The 19,500-nt window shown below is 34.9% G+C and overlaps 1 protein-coding gene across 19 annotated transcripts in view; it reads right to left on the bottom strand.

Moving 5' to 3' along the window:
* LOC124357995 (extensin-like) overlaps nucleotides 1–14,218 on the bottom strand; it is a 55,031-nt gene extending 40,813 nt beyond the window's left edge. For 14 of the 19 annotated variants that reach the window (XM_046810184.1, XM_046810191.1, XM_046810198.1 and 11 more), the window contains exon 1: nucleotides 14,132–14,179. The gene's annotated coding sequence lies outside the window, so the exon portion shown is untranslated. Of the gene's footprint in view, nucleotides 1–14,131 lie in introns of all 19 variants that reach the window. The other 5 variants (XM_046810200.1, XM_046810201.1, XM_046810183.1 and 2 more) reach the window with 3 other exon arrangements.
* Nucleotides 14,219–19,500: the final 5,282 nt, after the last annotated feature.

The raw sequence follows: 19,500 nt of genomic DNA, 5'->3' as shown, positions 1-19,500 counted from the left end.
AGACAATATTTTTTAATCACTCCAAATTAATAATTTCACTTTTGTATTATATACCAATGTTGACCACAATTAAATTAAAAATACTACGTTAAGGACCTGAAAGATAATTGAATGTAATTATGTATCTCAACTGTAATAAAATATAGTTATATAGGTTCCCGCTGTAGCGGGGCTTCAGAAATGTATAATTTCTTGAATAAATGCAATTCAATTCAATTCAAAATTCAATGTGTGTGTGTGTGTGTGTGTGTGTGTGTGTGTGTGTGTGTGTGTGTGTGTGTGTGTGTGTGTGTGTGTGTGTGTGTGTGTGTCACTGAACTCATACTAAACTGCAGGACCGATTTTAATAAAATCTTTTGTGTGTCTTCAGGTGAATTCAAGAATAATTCAGATTTACATCTCGGCCCAATTAATGTTTTATTTATAAACTGTTGATTTTGGAATGATTTACATTGAATCCGGATACAAAGTGAGCTGATACTAGCCGAGTTCACCAAAGACGCAGACAATTTTTTTTTAATTTTTATAAAATGTTAAATTAGTGTAAAGTGCTTGTTTAGTTGTGTAATGCAGATTGCAAAGACGAAGTTTTTATGTCTAATTTTTAATTTTGATGACATCAACGATCAATCAACCATCTAATGCAATGGAAATACTATTTAAACGCTGTTATAGAAACTACCTTATAACAGTACAAAGCTATGAATGTTTGGACATAAGGTAATCGATTCTGGTTAGATCGAAGTAAATTAAGATAGCTGAAATAATACGCTATATGGTCGAAGTTGGTTTTTGATGGTATTCATTTTCTTGATCTAGGCACAAGACAAACTCTTCAATAATACTGCAATTATCTTAGATAGAAAATGAATCTAAACAGACGAAATATTCTTCATAACCAAACTAGTTTATCGAGTCTATGAATAATTTATCAATGCCTAGCAAAAGCGATGAAAAATAGATGCAGGAAATATGTATCTTCATAATACGCCCTAGAGGCTCTGAAGGAATGGCTATTAATGATCTCAGGAGTGTGTAGAATGTGAAAGAAAAAGAATACGCGGATATAGTGTCTTGTTTATCAACAGGAAATTAGGTGCGAAGCCGCGGGCAACTGTTAGTATGTACATAAATATGTAATAGTAACTTTCCCATCTCGCCGACTGCAGCACATTGCCTGAGGAAAGTTTCTATAACCGAACTGCTCGGCAATTTAGTGGAACTGATGTTAGTCACGCAACGATGCCAACATGCAGCTTGACTTTCCCCAATGTGCTTTCTGTCAGACGACGTATTTATAAATATTTCCAGAGTTTTTGTATTTTATGTTGTCAGCTGCACGAATGGTTTCACCGGATAGCAATAATTTCCAGGAGAACTCGGAGTGACAGTGACGCTTTGTCCTGAAGAAAACCAAAACTTATTTGTGCACGAAGTAATATGCGATATACCCTCAATGTAATTTTTTACAGCACTAAAATATATTTCAAACACGAGAGTTGTCTATCAATTTCCTAATACTGCATTTATTGTATTAAATTAATGTTCTAAAAAGTGAAAATTTGCAAAATCCATTTTGAGCTGTTTAAATTCATCGATTGTATCTTAGAGTTAGTGAATGATAAATCCCTTTTTTTCAGTAAATTTTTATTGGTGTTATAGAAAGACGGTAAACTAAGTATTTCTGACCCATATTCGTATTACATTTTGTATTTGTCTTGAAACTAAGAAGAACTTTCCAAAATATCGCCGGAGATTTCGTTATAATCCTGAATAATCTTTCAAAATCAGCGAACAATCGACGTAGTCTTTCTTTGACATTTTCTACACACCGTGCAGGCAATTTCATAATAATTAAAGAAAATGGAGCATGTGGTTTTATGGATCTAGTGATGTGTTGTGGATCATTCATGTGTTAATTTAACTGCCCGAAATATACCAGGTTACTCAACGTTTTTTATATGAGTCTTTGTGTGATATTAAAGACTTCTCGCAACTAATAAAGGTAAATTGGGCATTTCAAAATTACAGTTAGTGCCAACTTAGAATTTTTTCGAAACCGTAGTAAACAAGATATTGGTCTACATTTACAAAAATCGTGGACACATGGCGAGGTCAAATTGTTACCGTACTGCAAATCGTGTTTCGTATTTTCATTCGTTAGTATTTAGTGGAGAATTTAATGTGGTTGATGTGTTGACAGAGTTTGGGTGCAATTATGTAACCATAATATAAAGTCGTTTGGTCTTTAGAAAATATTATTCAAGAGCCGCCCATGAGTTGGAATGGGAAGTCGCCTAAAGTGTTCAATTTATAGATCTAATAAGTATATGTTTAATACCTGTATTTCGAGTGGTCTACCAAATGGTCATTCTGACGGATATTATATCGTATATGGTAGTGGAAATAATAACTGAGAAACGTGGGAGTGATTGTATTGGTAAAGTACTAGGGGCACAAAAATAGAGGTAGAAAGCAACGGAGGTTAAGCCTATAATTATCTTAGTAGTTAATGGACAGCTGCTGACTCAGTGTACGGTTGCTGGCCCGGGTCGAGCGTGGGCAGCAGCACCGTAGGTGTGCGATCATCGGAAGCGATACACCCAGTGGGCAGAACCTGCCCTGCCCCACGTCACTCGCCTAGGCCGGTCTGAAGGCCTACTCGGCCCTGAGGTCTGGCACTATGAAAGAATGACCCCCACACCCACACGTCTGTACTGTACTGTACACTAGTTCCAGAGGCAATGTAAAGCCTCATCGATGGTTTGGATTGCGACTAAATGAAGAGTTGTCATCACGAAGTTCACTTTGTATGTCACATCACCACCGCGTGAACACGAAATTCACCATTGTACATTGCATGTGTCTATTAGATAGATCATCCTGACTGTATATTCTCATTAGAGCATACGAGTATATTACATAAGACCCCTGTGTGTGAGGCGTTTATTATATATATATATATATATATATATATATATATATATATATATATATATATATATATATATATATATATATATATATATATATACTGCGAGAGTAAAAGGCAATAATATTTTTTGAACTTCAGTTTGATGCGCTGTAGGAGGTGCTGTTTTAAACACAATGACGTCATTAAGTGTACCGATGTAAATGGTGGAGACTTTAAGGTTCCAGTTGACATTCGGTCATTATGTAGCTGTGATGATGTACAAAAACACATTACCGATATGCAAGGGAGACTTCACTTATTCTCAGCAAATAAAAAACAACTTAAGAGAAAGTAATTTCCCACGATACTCATTTTGTTTCGAATACAGAGTTATAGAGGGGAGATTTAAAACGCTTGGAGTTTTAGGGAACCGTTCCTATCCTTTTAGTAAACTCATTCGAAAAACACATTTTCCTTTAAAATCCTTAGACGTGCTGTAACCAGTTTTTGCATGGATGTTAACAGTTATGCCTATTTAAAACTATTACTTCAATCCACTTCAATACTGCAACCATTTATTTTTTAGATTAAATAACTAAAAAATGCAATTTACATGTATAATGTTTTCCGGGAAATAGTATTAAAATGTAACGAAACCTCATTTAAGTAAATCGAAAAGACGACCGAAATATAGTCAATGTTAGTGAAAGAAACACATTTGCTCGTGATTGTGTAGAATTTGTCATAGCAATAATCATAACTATTTAGGTCACAAGGCTTTTGGAACTACCCACTTAGGAAAATTCATTTGAAAAAAGAAAAATGCGTATTTAAAACCCATTTGAGTATATATAATTTCATTTAAACACCTTAATTTTTTATATAGATTATTAATTTAGGATACAGAACCAAAAACGTCAATTATACAACTATAGTTAAAGTGGATTTACTATAACCATTTGAACGTTCTCCTAAAATATCCTATAGAAGTTGTGGAACATGCCGTTTAGGAGTAAAATAAGTTTTTAAGAGGATATTGAGTTTTTACTTGGTTCACAAATTTATCAAATTTGAATTCCATGACTGTTTGGTGAATGAGGGACTAAGGATAATTCTTAACATATAAACGGAACCAGTTACAGACCGTTTTAGGTGTACTGGGTAATTGACATTGGGGATCTGCAAGAACCACGACGTTGTGCTGACAGTTGATGATATCAGCGAATATTTTGACTCAGTTCCAGGTTTTAGAGCTGTTTGGTTGTACTGGGTAATTGACATTGTAGATCTGCAAGAACCACGACGTTGTGCTGACAGTTGATGATATCAGCGAATATTTCGACTCAGTTCCAGGTTTTAGAGCTGTTTGGTTGTACTGGGTAATTGACATTGTAGATCTGCAAGAACCACGACGTTGTGCTGACAGTTGATGATATCAGCGAATATTTTGACTCAGTTCCAGGTTTTAGAGCTGTTTGGTTGTACTGGGTAATTGACATTGTAGATCTGCAAGAACCACGACGTTGTGCTGACAGTTGATGATATCAGCGAATATTTTGACTCAGTTCCAGGTTTTAGAGCTGTTTGGTTGTACTGGGTAATTGACATTGTAGATCTGCAAGAACCACGACGTTGTGCTGACAGTTGATGATATCAGCGAATATTTTGACTCAGTTCCAGGTTTTAGAGCTGTTTGGTTGTACTGGGTAATTGACATTGTAGATCTGCAAGAACCACGACGTTGTGCTATCAGTGGATGATATCAGCAAAATATTTTGACTAGTTCCAGGTTTTAGAGCTGTTTGGTTGTACTGGGTAATTGACATTCTAGATCTGCAAGAACCACGACGTTGTGCTAACAGTGGATGATATTAGCAAATATTTTGACTCAGTTCCAGGTTCTAGAGCTGTTTGGTTGTACTGGGTAATTGACATTGTAGATCTGCAAGAACCACGACGTTGTGCTAACAGTGGATGATATCAGCAAATATTTTGACTCAGTTACAGGTTCTAGAGCTGTTTGGTTGTACTGGGTAATTGACATTGTAGATCTGCAAGAACCACGACGTTGTGCTAACAGTGGATGATATCAGCAAATATTTTGACTCAGTTCCAGGTTCTAGAGCTGTTTGGTTGTACTGGGTAATTGACATTGTAGATCTGCAAGAACCACGACGTTGTGCTAACAGTGGATGATATATCAGCAAATATTTTGACTCAGTTACAGGTTCTAGAGCTGTTTGGTTGTACTGGGTAATTGACATTGTAGATCTGCAAGAACCACGACGTTGTGCTAACAGTGGATGATATCAGCAAATATTTTGACTCAGTTACAGGTTCTAGAGCTGTTTGGTTGTACTGGGTAATTGACATTGTAGATCTGCAAGAACCACGACGTTGTGCTAACAGTGGATGATATCAGCAAATATTTTGACTCAGTTCCAGGTTCTAGAGCTGTTTGGTTGTACTGGGTAATTGACATTTTAGATCTGCAAGAACCACGACGTTGTGTTGACAGTGGATGATATCAGCGAATATTTTGACTCAGTTCCAGGTTTTAGAGCTGTTTGGTTGTACTGGGTAATTGACATTCTAGATCTGCAAGAACCACGACGTTGTGCTGACAGTGGATGATATCAGCGAATATTTTGACTCAGTTCCAGGTTCTAGAGCTGTTTGGTTGTACTGGGTAATTGACATTGTTGATCTGCAAGAACCACGACGTTAAGTTGACCATAGATTATAATAGCGAGTTTCTTGACTCAGCTCCTGGCACTTCAGATGTTTGGTTGTAGTGGATAATTGACGTTGAGTTAACTGCGGACTTTAACAGCGAGTCTTTTGACTCAGTTCCCGGTACTGTGGGTCGCTATCTGCAACGTGCCGCCCGCGCAGTCTTCCTTCTGCACTGTTGGGTGTGCAATCACTTCCCTTATATGGTGGTAATACCCGACTGGTTCCTCAGGTTTCACAACTGTCGGCTCTCGATTTCGCTGCACTGATCGATGTCCGTGTAGCCTTGTAACACTTGGGCGACCGGTGACAGGTGACCGGTGACAGTGCTCCAGCTTAGTCACCGGTCACCGGTTTGACCTGTCTCCTGCCTTATCCGGTAGATTTAGTGAGGCACTTCATTCACCTGGAGTAGATTTTAAGGAGTGGTTTTGATTCAATGCCCTTCATCTAATCGAACGTTTTCGTACTCTACTAAAATAAGAACGGTAGTTTTAGTGATTCCATTTGTTATAAAACGCTTAGGCAGTATTCCACACGGGCAGACGATGATACCTGATATTTACGTAACTCAAAATAGTGTCTGGGACGTAAAGTCACAATTCCAGAGGGTTTGGTCAGAAATGCTCTAGGGAGCTAACACAATGATAACGTTATATAAAATGTGTGTATATTTGGGGCATCAATATATGAAAGAAGTATAGAATTGAGGTTTTGAACTATATTCCACAAATCTGAATAAACTTATCTTTATGTTAATGCATCATTCACTAATACAACCTCGTGCCTAGCCCTAAAACACCAGATACAAATGGTTAAAGAAGTATATAATGTAATATAAATGAGGTTTCGAACTATATTCACAAATGAATAAATCTTATTTTTGTTCAATGCATCATTCACTAATACAACCTCGTGCCTAGCCCTAAAACACCTGACTCAGATTGTTAAAGAAGTATATAATGTAATATAAATGAGGTTTCGAACTATATTTCACAAATGAATAAATCTTATCTTTGTTCAAGGCATCATTCACTAATACAACCTCGTGCCTAGCCCTAAAACACCAGATACAAATGGTTAAAGAAGTATATAATGGAATATAAATGAGGTTTCGAACTATATTTCCACAAATGAATAAATCTTATCTTTGTTAAGGAATCATTCACTAATACAACCTCGTGCCTAGCCTAAAACGCCCGACTTACAAATGTTGCTTAAAGTAGTATATAATGGAATATAAATGAGGTTTCGAAATATATTCCACAAATCTGAATAAATCTTATCTTTGTTCAAGGCATCATTCACTAATACAACCTCGTGCCTAGCCCTAAAACACTTACAAATGTTAAAGAAGTATATAATCGAATATAAATGAGTTTCGAACTATATTCCACAAATTTGAAATAAATCTTATCTTTGTTCAAGGCATCATTCACTAATACAACCTCGTGCCTAGCCCTAAAAACACCAGATACAAATGGTTAAAGAAGTATATAATGGAGTATAAATGAGTTCGAACATATTCCACAAATATAAATAAATCTTATTTTTGTTCAAGGCATCATTCACTAATACAACCTCGTGCCTAGCCCTAAAACACCAGATACAAATGGTTAAAGAAGTATATAATGGAATATAAATGAATTTTTTTCGAACTATATTCCACAAATGAATAAATCTTATCTTTATTCAAGGCATCATTCACTAATACAACATCGTGCCTAGCCCTAAAACACCAGATACAAATGGTTAAAGAAGTATATAATGGAATATAAATGAGCTTTCAACTTCGAACTATATTCCACAAATCTGAATAAATCTTATCTTTGTTCAAGGCATCATTCACTAATACAACCTCGTGCCTAGCCCTAAAAACACATACAAATGTTTAAAGAAGCATTTAATGGAATATAAATGAGGTTTCGAACTATATTCCACAAATCAGAATAAATCTTATCTTTGTTCAAGGAATCATTCACTAATACAACCTCGTGCCTAGCCCTAAAACACCTGACTCAGATGGTTAAAGAAGTATATAATGGAATATAAATGAGGTTTCGAACAATATTCCACAAATTTGAAAAAATCCTATTTTTGCTCAAGGAATCATTGACTAATACAACCTCGTGCCTAGCCCTAAAACACCAGACTCAGATACAAATGGTTAAAGAAGTATATAATGGAATATAAATGAGGTTTCGAACTATATTTCACAAATCTGAATAAATCTTATTTTTGTTCAAGGCATCATTCACTAATACAACCTCGTGCCTAGGCCTAAAACACCTGACACAAATGTTAAAAGAAGTTATTAATAGCCTCGGTCACGTTGTGTATCTAATAATTACTTGTGTATAAACCACACGAGAAACCACAATGATCGTTCAACTTGGATAAAAACAATCCCAACTTGGCAATCGCGACTCTGAGCTGTAATTATCCATATATGACCTATCGTGTTCGTGACATATCATTAAAACAACAATATAATTCATCACTAAGCAAGTTCTTGCCTCACTGTCGGTAAAGTAAACTTAGGAATGTGGCTGGCCAAGTAAGCACTTCAATCGATGACCGCATCAAGTTTACTCAGACAGGAGTGTAACTTGATTAATTTCTGTCACTTCCTTTGGCTTTACATCACTCCCCAGCGTCAATACTCGTTGTTTCCTGTTTTAGTACATCTTATCGACTGTATTTCGTGAAACAAATGCAACGTAAAAGTAACGTGTATTAAAACTTGACAGCCCCATGTTCTAGTACTATTATACGAGTATAAGAGTTCTCTTGTCTTATTTATGCAATTTGTATCATATTGCAATAAATAGAATTTCAATCGAAAATGTTAAAAAAATAACATAACGAAGACTATTAAACCCGCTATTAGTAGGTGAATAAGAAATAAATAGTGCGTAGTCTATATATATAAAAATGAATGTTTGTGTGTTTGTCCTTTATGGAATCGTGAACTATTTGAACGATCATTATGAAAATTTGTATGTATATGTATTTTTCCACGGAGAAGGTTTGTATGCTATGCCCATTGATGTAACTCGCCACCAAGTGACGCTGCAAAAGATAATAGTCTTTAAAGCGCCTGCACATTACTAACTGCAATTACCTGACAGTTATGTATATTAAATAACCAAATACTGTTTGAAGGCGCTAAGTTATGATGGGGAATTTCTCTTTAAGATAAATTTCTGGTTGAACTTAAAAGCTTGAGTGTTGGACTACTTCTTTATAATAAAGTAAAGGTACGTGTACAATAGCTATAAATATACGGACACTTTCTTGGTCGTGGCAACAAGACAAACTCTACATCGGTGTTGGAAATCTAATTGACTTGTACCAGAAGTGCACATACACGGGCAAAGCTTACGTAGAGCGTGCGAAGCAGCGGGAATCAGCTAGTTAGCCAATAAAAATTTGAAAGTAGAAATAAATATTTCTATTTAAATAAGGAGTGTTAAAATTTAGAATAATGTTTTACATGATGAAAGAAATAAATTATTTTTTTATTATTAATAATGCATAAGATACCTTCTACATACCCATATACATTATTATAAAATATACTAGTTTTGAATTTTAAATGTAATATTTATGGTATGTTTCTGTTCTTGTGATAAACAAGTGATCTTCATTAGAAAGAAAAGTAAAATACATAACAGTTACTTTTACTTGGTAGAACACTTAATATTTTTGTTCCAGCTTGAATGTTTCAACCACTTCCATTTCTACAGTTTGTTAGTCCCTGGACATCAAATTGGAAATAATGTCCTATTTCCTACTGATTTGTGTATTAACACACAAATATTCCTCGTTCCCAAAATTTGCTGCTTAAAATGCCGAGTGCCGAGCTAATTGCTTGCCTCATTAATGTGATATTTACTGTATAGATCCATAACATATATAAGGCAGTGATTTTAGCTCTTTGAAGTTTCTCTGAAAGTGATATTTACTGTATAGATCCATAACATATAAGGCAGTGATTTAAGCTCTTTGAAGTTTCTCGGAAAGTGATATTTACTGTATAGATCCATAACATATATAAGGCAGTGGTTTAAGCTCTTTGAAGTTTCTCGGAAAGTGATATTTACTGTATAGATCCATAACATATATAAGGCAGTGATTTAAGCTCTTTGAAGTTTCTCGGAAAGTGATATTTACTGTATAGATTCATAAAATATATAAGGGAGTGATTTAAGCTCTTTGAAGTTTCTCGGAAAGTGATATTTACTGTATAGATTCATAACATATATAAGGCAGTGATTTAAGCTCTTTGAAGTTTCTCGGAAAGTGATATTTACTGTATAGATTCATAACATATATAAGGGAGTGATTAAGCTCTTTGAAGTTTCTCGGAAAGTGATATTTACTGTATAGATTCATAACATATATAAGGCAGTGATTTAAGCTCTTTGAAGTTTCTCGGAAAGTGATATTTACTGTATAGATTCATAACATATATAAGGGAGTGATTAAGCTCTTTCAAGTTTCTCGGAAAGTGATATTTACTGTATAGGTCCATAACATATATAAGGCAGTGATTTAAGCTCTTTGAAGTTTCTCGGAAAGTGATATTTACTGTATAGGTCCATAACATATATAAGGCAGTGATTTAAGCTCTTTGCAGTTTCTCGGAAAGTTCAGCAATCTTGACATATGTAGATTCTTAGAGCATAGAAAATATATGTTAAGTTGTCTGATGATGGAATCTTCTATTCTGAAAGGCGTCGCAGAAATAAAATGTACATCGGAAAATGTGTAGTAATTTACTAGATATAATAAATCTTGAGATAGTGTATAAAGAATCAGTAGTCAAAGGAAAAATATGTAACGAGATGTTATATATATCTGACCTTGGCAGTACAATTGATCTATTAAGTATAAGCATGGCATCAAATACTCTGTTGCATGTTTCTAATACTTGTTCAAAATTGTAAAAGTGCTAGAATATAGATATAGGGATTTTGACACTGCAACATGAAATAATTAAATACTCATCAACATTAACAATAAGTACATGATAACAGTAATACAATGATAACAATAATACATACACTTATATTGAAGCTGTGTTGAATTTTATTTTACTTAGTCCAACACAAAATACCATCTACATCAGACTTCAGCATTGGAAAGATCTTCTGGAGCACACAACTAGAAGACTTTAAAGTCAGTAGCACATAGATCATAGTTTTTTAGCTGCAAAATATTTATCTTTATAAATAAAAATTGTAAACAATGACGTTATTAAGTACCAAGTAGTGATTCTAGCTGTACAAAACCACAAACTACAGCAACCGTCTGTGATACACCATGTCCCAAAATTAAGTATGAGCATCTTACTTCCTTACATTAAATTTCCTGAACAGTGCATTTGCAGATGGTCCGTAATTATGAAGTTTATCATCAAGTAGTGGTCCTTGCGGAAATACACCATACAAAATATAGATTTACAAAAGAACTAGCTGCATCCCGCGGCTTCGCACGCTTTTCGTAAGCTTTGTCCGTGTATGTGCACTTCTGGTTCAAGTGAATTATATTTCCAGTGCCGATGTCGAGTTTGCCTTGTTGCCACGATCAAGAAAATCTGTGTATGTTTATAGCCATCAAACACTTATATGTAATTTATTATAAAATGGTCTAACACTCAAATTTTAAGTTCAATCAGAAATTTATCTTCAAGACAAATATACATCATAAATTCAATATAGTGTTTGGTTATTTAATATACATAACTGTCTCGTAATTGCAGTTTTTAGTGTGCAGGCGCTTTGAAAACTTGTATCTTTTGCAGCACTGCCTGGTGGCGAATTACATCAATGGGCATAGTGTATAAACCTTCTCTGTGGAAAAATACATATACATACAAATGTTCATAATGTCGGTTAAATAGTTTACGATTCCATAAAGGACAAACACACAAACATTCATTTATATATTTATATATATATATATATATATATATATATATATATGTTTGTTTATGAATGAATGTTTGTGTGTTTGTCCTTTATGGAATCGTAAACTATTTAACCGACCGTTATGAAAATTTGTATGTATATGTATTTTTCCACAGAGAAGGTTTATACACTATGCCCATTGATGTATATATATATAGTTTATATATATATATATATATATATATATATATATATATATAATATATGTACCAACAACATAATTGAATGTTTGTACTAGTCTGCTTAGCACTACGGTTTAATAAAATTAAGTCTTTATTCCTTAACGTGTGATATCTTTCGAAACATTGTAACCTTTGTAACCTCTTTTTACAAAATGTTTGTATATTAATATAATTAACATTTTTAATTTGCTTCTTTATTGCAACGTATGGTACAATAATTATTTTGTCTTTCTGTTTCTTTCCAACTGTTTTTTACAGCCATTAGTTTATAACCAGCTATCCTTGAATGGTTGAGAGAGAATTATTTAAAGAGAGAAGGAGGTCGCTTAACTGGTTTATTGCATATTCATTGCACCAGTTATTGTTTTCTGGCGAGAATAAACTGTTGCTTTTACCATTTATGTCGTGAAAGATAATACGAAAGAAACACAATAACAACATTCCTAATAAACATTTGTGTGCATTGAAAATTATGATGATTATTAAACAAACTTATTAATGAGTTATTAATAATTAAGAAATATATCGGGCTGTTTCTGTATGGTGAACACTTCATTTCTAACTTTTTGCAGCATAATAGCATTGTTTTTTTCGAATAATTTGAACTGCAATGCCCAGTACTGAAAGACTTTATTAAGGACTTTGAAAAGGAAATTTAAGAAGTCAAAATTTGTACGGTTTATATTTAAAATACTCGGTGTTAAATAAAACTAATTACTATGAAGGACTTATTTATCGGTTTGAGTTGTTAAATATTCTCATAAAATGTACATGCTTGTATACAACAATTTAGAAAGAAGTACACCACACCAAGAGCCATGTGAAAGGCTTCGCTGGGGTTCAGTGCAAAATTTCAAGTCTGTAGCTCATGCATCATTGACGATAGAACGACAGACAATAATACGGAAAGAAAATATTTACATTGCCCGCCAAACAAAATAGAGAACGTGTCAGCTACTGAGAGACAGGCTTCAACGAAACTCCGCCAAATTCTATGATTGGCCATGCACCATAATAAACCTCATTCTTGTCTATGTAGAAATGAAGTTTTATGCAGAATTTAAAGTCTACAGATTAAATCTTTCTTGGAATATCTTAGCACATGGTATATTCACAGATTTGCCCATTACATTGGGTTTCATATCCGTGCATTGGGTTTCATATCCGTGTTTAAATAATTAAAGTTTACAAAATTCACCATAAAATCAGATATGTGTTGGAATATGCTATATTTGTTACCATGCAACATGTTAAAATCTCGTATGAGTGTACTGAGCTTGTTTACAAATCTATTTATTCTGCTAACAATTCGTTGCCATTACGGTTAAATGTAAGACCAATGCAAATATATTCCCTAACGCTCAGCCATATCAATGAAGTGATATGCATCGTCAGCGAACTCATTGTCCTTCATATAGAAATGAAGCTTCGTGCACACTTTCCAGTTTATAGGTCGGTTTTGATTTTGAAAAATCGCGCTGAGAGATAGACAGAGACATATACAAATTTCCCCATAATTTGTTCCATCCTCTCAGTGATAGGCTTTTCTAACGCTCAGCCAATTATTATTACAAAAATGCTTTGTGGTATATATAATTTTCTGAGACATTTCGTATTTTCTTTCATAATTTATAATCTTTGGGTTTATTTATGAGCGTTTTCGCTTTGTTGACAATTATGTTGGTCTTTAAAAACGAAACAAAAAGTGCTAACAATAACCAAAATCATAATTGGATTGTTTACTTTAAATAAAAACGTAATATATCCGAAAAGTAAAGCGCGTCTTACAATTATACAAAATAGGATGCACGTTTCTGAGAGTTAGTCGTTTATTGACACCTTTACAACAATCGTTTATAGTTTCGATGCTTCCAGTACAGTATGTATCAAAGGTGTCGTGTACAAACACCTCTTATGCGTTCTCGAATACCGCTCAATTGTTATGAAATTGAGTTCAAATATTTTCTTGTTAATACATAGTATGTTAAGTTAATTTTTGTTACCTTTCTTTTTACTTTATAATTGTACTTAATTATGTTATAAGGAAGGAGGTTGCAAATCTTGTACATATTTGGACAATGTTACTTCTGATATCTGTCACTAACTCACGTAGCTCATGTTCATTATTTTGCCACTGAGTTAGACCTTGATAAATCAACATTGATGCGAAATCACATTTCCATAAATTATAGTTTTAAAATGTGTAAATTAAAATTAATTACTAATACACGGTTATGTTTCTTGGATACATATTTCTGTGTCGACAATTTCCCAAAGCTAGACACCCAACTTACAGGACACCCTTATACAATGTGTGACAGACTCACCTTGTGTACGCGATGAGCAGGTAAGGACAGGTATCCGTGTACTGTGCACCGCGATGTGAGGCGCGATACTGCCGCTGCGCGCTGCGCCCCCCGGCCCCCTGCCCCTTGACCCCCCCCCCTCTAAGGTGAGGTGCTGCCCCCCTAGGCGGCTGAGTCAGCAGGCGCGCCCGCTGCCTTACAAGGCCAACCAACTCTTCTTTTGCTAGACAAATAACTTTTATCCGCTGTTGTTGTTTTGCACTTTGTTTTTGTTTCGGAGTGAAGTTCTGATCAAATCAATAACGACGTGTAAACAATAAGTAACTTGATACGAAGCTCCTTACGTAATAGATTTTTGGTTCTTGTGTATTTTCTTAAAGGATGCCTCCCTCTAATAAGAGCCGGATGTAGAGAAACAACTGCAGTTGTTGGGAGTGCCGGTGGCCGAGCGGTCTAAGACGTTGGACTGAGTCACATAGATAGCGCAGGTTCGAATCCTGTCTGTGACCCTTGTACTGTTTATCAGTACCGATACTTTATCGAATCTCCCCATTATTTTGATTGATAATATCCTCGCACAGGATCTTGTGGCCCATAAGAACGGACAAAAGAAGGATTTAAAAAATAGATGTTGTAATAATTATAGTACAACGCTTACATCCGCAACCTTCCTCCAGATAGTAAAAATCCAGTTCCAAAATTTCTTTGTTTGTTGTTTTTTCGCTGCCTGTTTCACAAATGGATGTTTTAGATTTTACAAGTCCAATCAGAATAACTATCGTACTGATGTATTGCTCAATCAGAGTAACTAACCTACTGAGTATTGCTTAATCAGAGTAACTAGTCTATTGATGTATTTCTCAATCAATCCTACTGATTTATTGCTCAATCAGAGTAACTATCCCATTGATTTATTGCTCAATCAGAGTAACTAGTTTACTTATGTATTACTCAATCAGAGTAACAATCCTACAGGTGTATTGCTCAATCAGAGTAACTATTTTACTGATGTATTGCTCAATCAGAGTAACTATCCTACTGATGTATTGCTCAATCAGATTAGCCTAACTATTTTACTGATGTATTGATCAATCAGAGTAACTATCCTACTGATGTATTGATCAATCAGAGTAACTATCCTACTGATGTATTGATCAATCAGAGTAACTATCCTACTGATGTATTGCTCAATCAGAGTAACTATCCTACTGATGTATTGCTCAATCAAGAGTAACTAATCTACTTATGTATTACTCAATCAGAGTAACAATCCTACAGGTGTACTTGCACAATCAGAGTAATTATCCTACTGATATATTGCTCAATCAGAGTAACTATCCTACTGCTGTATTGATCAATAAAGAGTAACTATTCCACTGATGTATTCCTCAATCAATCCTTTTGATGTATTGTTCAATCAGAGTAACTATCCCACTGATGTATTGCTCAATCAGAGTAACTATCCTACTGTTTTATTCCTCAATCAGAGTAACTAGTCTACTGATGTATTGCTCAATAAGAATAACTATCGTACTGATGTATTGCTCAATCAGAGTAACTATCCTACTGATGTATTGCTCAATCAGAGTAACTATCCTACTGATGTATTGCTCAATCAGAGTAACTATCCTATCTCAATCAGATTAACTGTCCTATTGATGTATTGCTCAATCAGAGTAACTATCCTACTGATGAATTGCTCAATCAGAGTAACTGTCCTATTGATGTATTGCTCAATCAGAGTAACTATCCTACTGATGAATTGCTCAATCAGAGTAACTGTCCTATTGATGTATTGCTCAATCAGAGTAACTATCCTACTGATGAATTGCTCAATCAGAGTAACTATCCTACTGATGAATTGCTCAATCAGATTAACTGTCCTATTGATGTATTGCTCAATCAGAGTAACTATCCTACTGATGAATTGCTCAATCAGAGTAACTGTCCTATTGATGTATTGCTCAATCAGAGTAACTATCCTACTGATAAATTGCTCAATCAGAGTAACTATCCTACTGATGTATTGCTCAATCAGAGTAACTATCCTACTGATGAATTGCTCAATCAGAGTAATTATCCTACTGATGTATTGCTCAATCAGGGTAACTATCCTACTGATGTATTGAACAATCAGAGTAACTATCCTACTGATGTATTGCTCAATCAGAGTAACTGTCTTACTGATGTATTGCTCAATCAGAGTAACTATCCTACTGATGCATTGCTCAATCAGGGTAACTAGCCTACTGATGTATTGAACAATCAGAGTAACTATCCTACTGATGTATTGCTCAATCAGATTAACTATCCTACTGATGTATTGCTCAATCAGATTAACTATCCTACTGATGTATTGCATTTCTCACTTTGCTACGTGTACTTTAAGACTCGACCTGAACTGTGTGTGGCAGCGCGTCGGCAGCACAGCGTCTGCTCAGCACGATCCGAACGCACCCTTCAAGGATGACGTTGTGCTGGTGTGACGTGTGTGCAGCACGAAACGGCCTGTTATAAGTACAGATTATAGGCTCTGTGGCACCGGGTTAGTGCTTTGTAGTGTTAACTGGTTAATGATTACTTTGTAATGTACACCTACCACAGAGTACCACATCTGTTGCGGGTTTCCATATTTATTAGAATGTTTATGGACAGAAAGGAAAAACCACTTACAAAAGCAATAACATATGAAGTTCAACTCTTTTTAAATAAATCTGGCTTCTTAAAGAATGAATTATTGCATTGCAACGAGCGCAGTCCCGTTTGTGTATAAAACCTGAGTTCCCAAACAGTTAAAGCTAATAAAATTAAGTATAAGCATAGAGGTTATCATGTTTTGAAGCCGACAATTATAGTACGCATTTTAAGATGAAAATAAATTTAGGGTGAAGATATCTTCGTGAAGGCCTTCTAGTAGTTAAGATCCTTCGTTTTCTGTTAGTGTTTTATCAAGTATCATTAATTAATAACTAATTAATAAGGATTAATAATAAGGATATCTTGGCAGTTTTAGACGGATTCCGAACCAGGGAAATTTTGGTGTTCAGCTAAACGGTAGGCTCCTTTAACACAATTTTCAATGCCTAGTTCTGTATCTTTACCTTGCTATAATGATCTGAACTTTGAATAAAATCCATACCATCTAAATTGTCGGACAGGCTTTCTACTAATTCAGATCCCCGGTTTTCAGTTAGTGTTTTATTAAGTGTCGCTAATTAATTAATAACTCAATTTCTAAAGACATTTTGCGAGGTTTAGACAGAATGAGAAGCAGCCAATTCCGGTCTTGGGCTAAACGCTAGGCTCTTTAAGACACTTTTCAATGCGTAGTTCTGTCTCTTTACCTTGCTAAAATGATTTGAACTTTTAATAAGATTCTTATTATCCACGTGGTAGGGCCTTTTAGAGCCCTAGTACCGAATAAATTAGCATTGGGATGATCTTGATCGAAGTATTGTGTAGTTTAGCTTAGGTTTCTAAAACCTTCCGTTATCGATGAATTTAAGTTTCTTAACCATCATAATTGCAGAGTTTTTATAGTTTTCGAAATATATAAAATGTTTTGTAGACAGTTACGGGCATTTTTAAACCTCTCATTTTGTTATTACAATGACGTAACACTTCGAGAGTGTATGATACTATTTGTAGTGCAGGTGGTGTGCGTACTAGAGTAGGTGTTCCTATAGCACTAACAATAAAACTGCTTGAAGTGACCAGACTGTGGTAGGATTGTGAGGTGGAAGGATGCCATTTTGTTGTGAGATTTCACCCATCAGCTATTCAATGGCAAGGACAAGATCCTCCTTCCTTTATATCCAGACTGAGCGAAACAACTTTCTCCGTCATGTTTACTTAATTGGTTGTATAAATTATCTTACTCCTGTATGACAATACCTAAACTTTGTCATATTTTCCATGGTTATCGACCATTTTGTTACTTTACAAATTACAACACATCACGATAGCTGCGTATAAATAATTTAAAGGTATGCACAATATGTTTTAGAGACTGTCAACAAACGTTAGACCTTAAACAGTACATAATATAAATAATAAATGAGAACAAATAAACTGTAACAATAAATAGTTCTAGGAGTATGTGAAGTACTCTTAGTCAAGCCATCACACCTGACTGGCCGCAGAAGTCAACCAGCCCACAGACAAAACTGCCAGCAAGAAGCAGACATGGGACTGGACTATGAAAAGATATGTATGTGAAGTACTCTTAGTCAAGCCATCACACCTGACTGGCCGCAGAAGTCAACCAGCCCACAGACAAAACTGCCAGCGAGAAGCAGACATGAGACTGGACTATGAAAAGATAGTTGGTTCCCATATGTATGACGTCGAAGATATTCTGAGATTCACTATAAGCTCAACCAATGAAGAACGGCTAATAAAGCCATTGAAGAGCAGTATACAATCCAGCATACAATCCAATACAATCTTGAAGAGCAGCATACAATTCTATACCATCTTCTATATAATCCTATACAATCAAGCATACAATCCAATACAATATTGAAGAGCCGCATACAATCTTATACAATTCAGCATATAAGCCAATATAATCTTGAAAAGCAGCATGGAATCCTATAAAATCCAGCATACAATCTTGAAGAGCTGCGTACATTCCTTTACCATCTTCCTATATTCATATACAATCAAGCATTCAATCTAATACAATCTTCAAGAGCAGCATACAATCCTATACCATCTCGAACAACAGCATACAATCCAATACAATCTTGAAGAACAGAATACAATCCAATACAATCTTGAAGAACAGCATACAATCCAATACAATCTTGAAGAACAGCATACAATCCAATACAATCTTGAAGAACAGCATACAATCCAATACAATCTTGAAGAACAGCATACAATCCAATACCATCTTGAAGAGCAGCATACAATCCTATATAATATTTCTACATAATCCAGCATACAATCCAATACAATCTTGAAGAACAGCATACAATCCAATACCATCTTGAAGAACAGCATACAATCCAATACCATCTTGAAGAACAGCATACAATCCTATATAATATTTCTACATAATCCAGCATACAATCCAATACAATCTTGAAGAACAGCATACAATCCAATACAATCTTGAAGAACAGCATACAATCCAATATATACAATCCTATATAATATTTCTACATAATCCAGCATACAATCCAATACAATCTTGAAGAACAGCATACAATCCAATACAATCTTGAAGAACAGCATACAATCCAATACAATCTTGAAGAACAGCAAACAATCCAATACAATCTTGAAGAACAGCATACAATCATATACAATCTTGAAGAACAGCATACAATCCAATACAATCTTGAAGAGCAGCATACAATCCAATACAATCTTGAAGAGCAGCA

The sequence above is a fragment of the Homalodisca vitripennis genome, chromosome 3 (genome assembly GCF_021130785.1).
Source record: "Homalodisca vitripennis isolate AUS2020 chromosome 3, UT_GWSS_2.1, whole genome shotgun sequence".
Taxonomy (NCBI): Eukaryota; Metazoa; Arthropoda; class Insecta; order Hemiptera; family Cicadellidae; genus Homalodisca; species Homalodisca vitripennis.
This window is presented reverse-complemented; position numbering and strand designations above follow the sequence as displayed.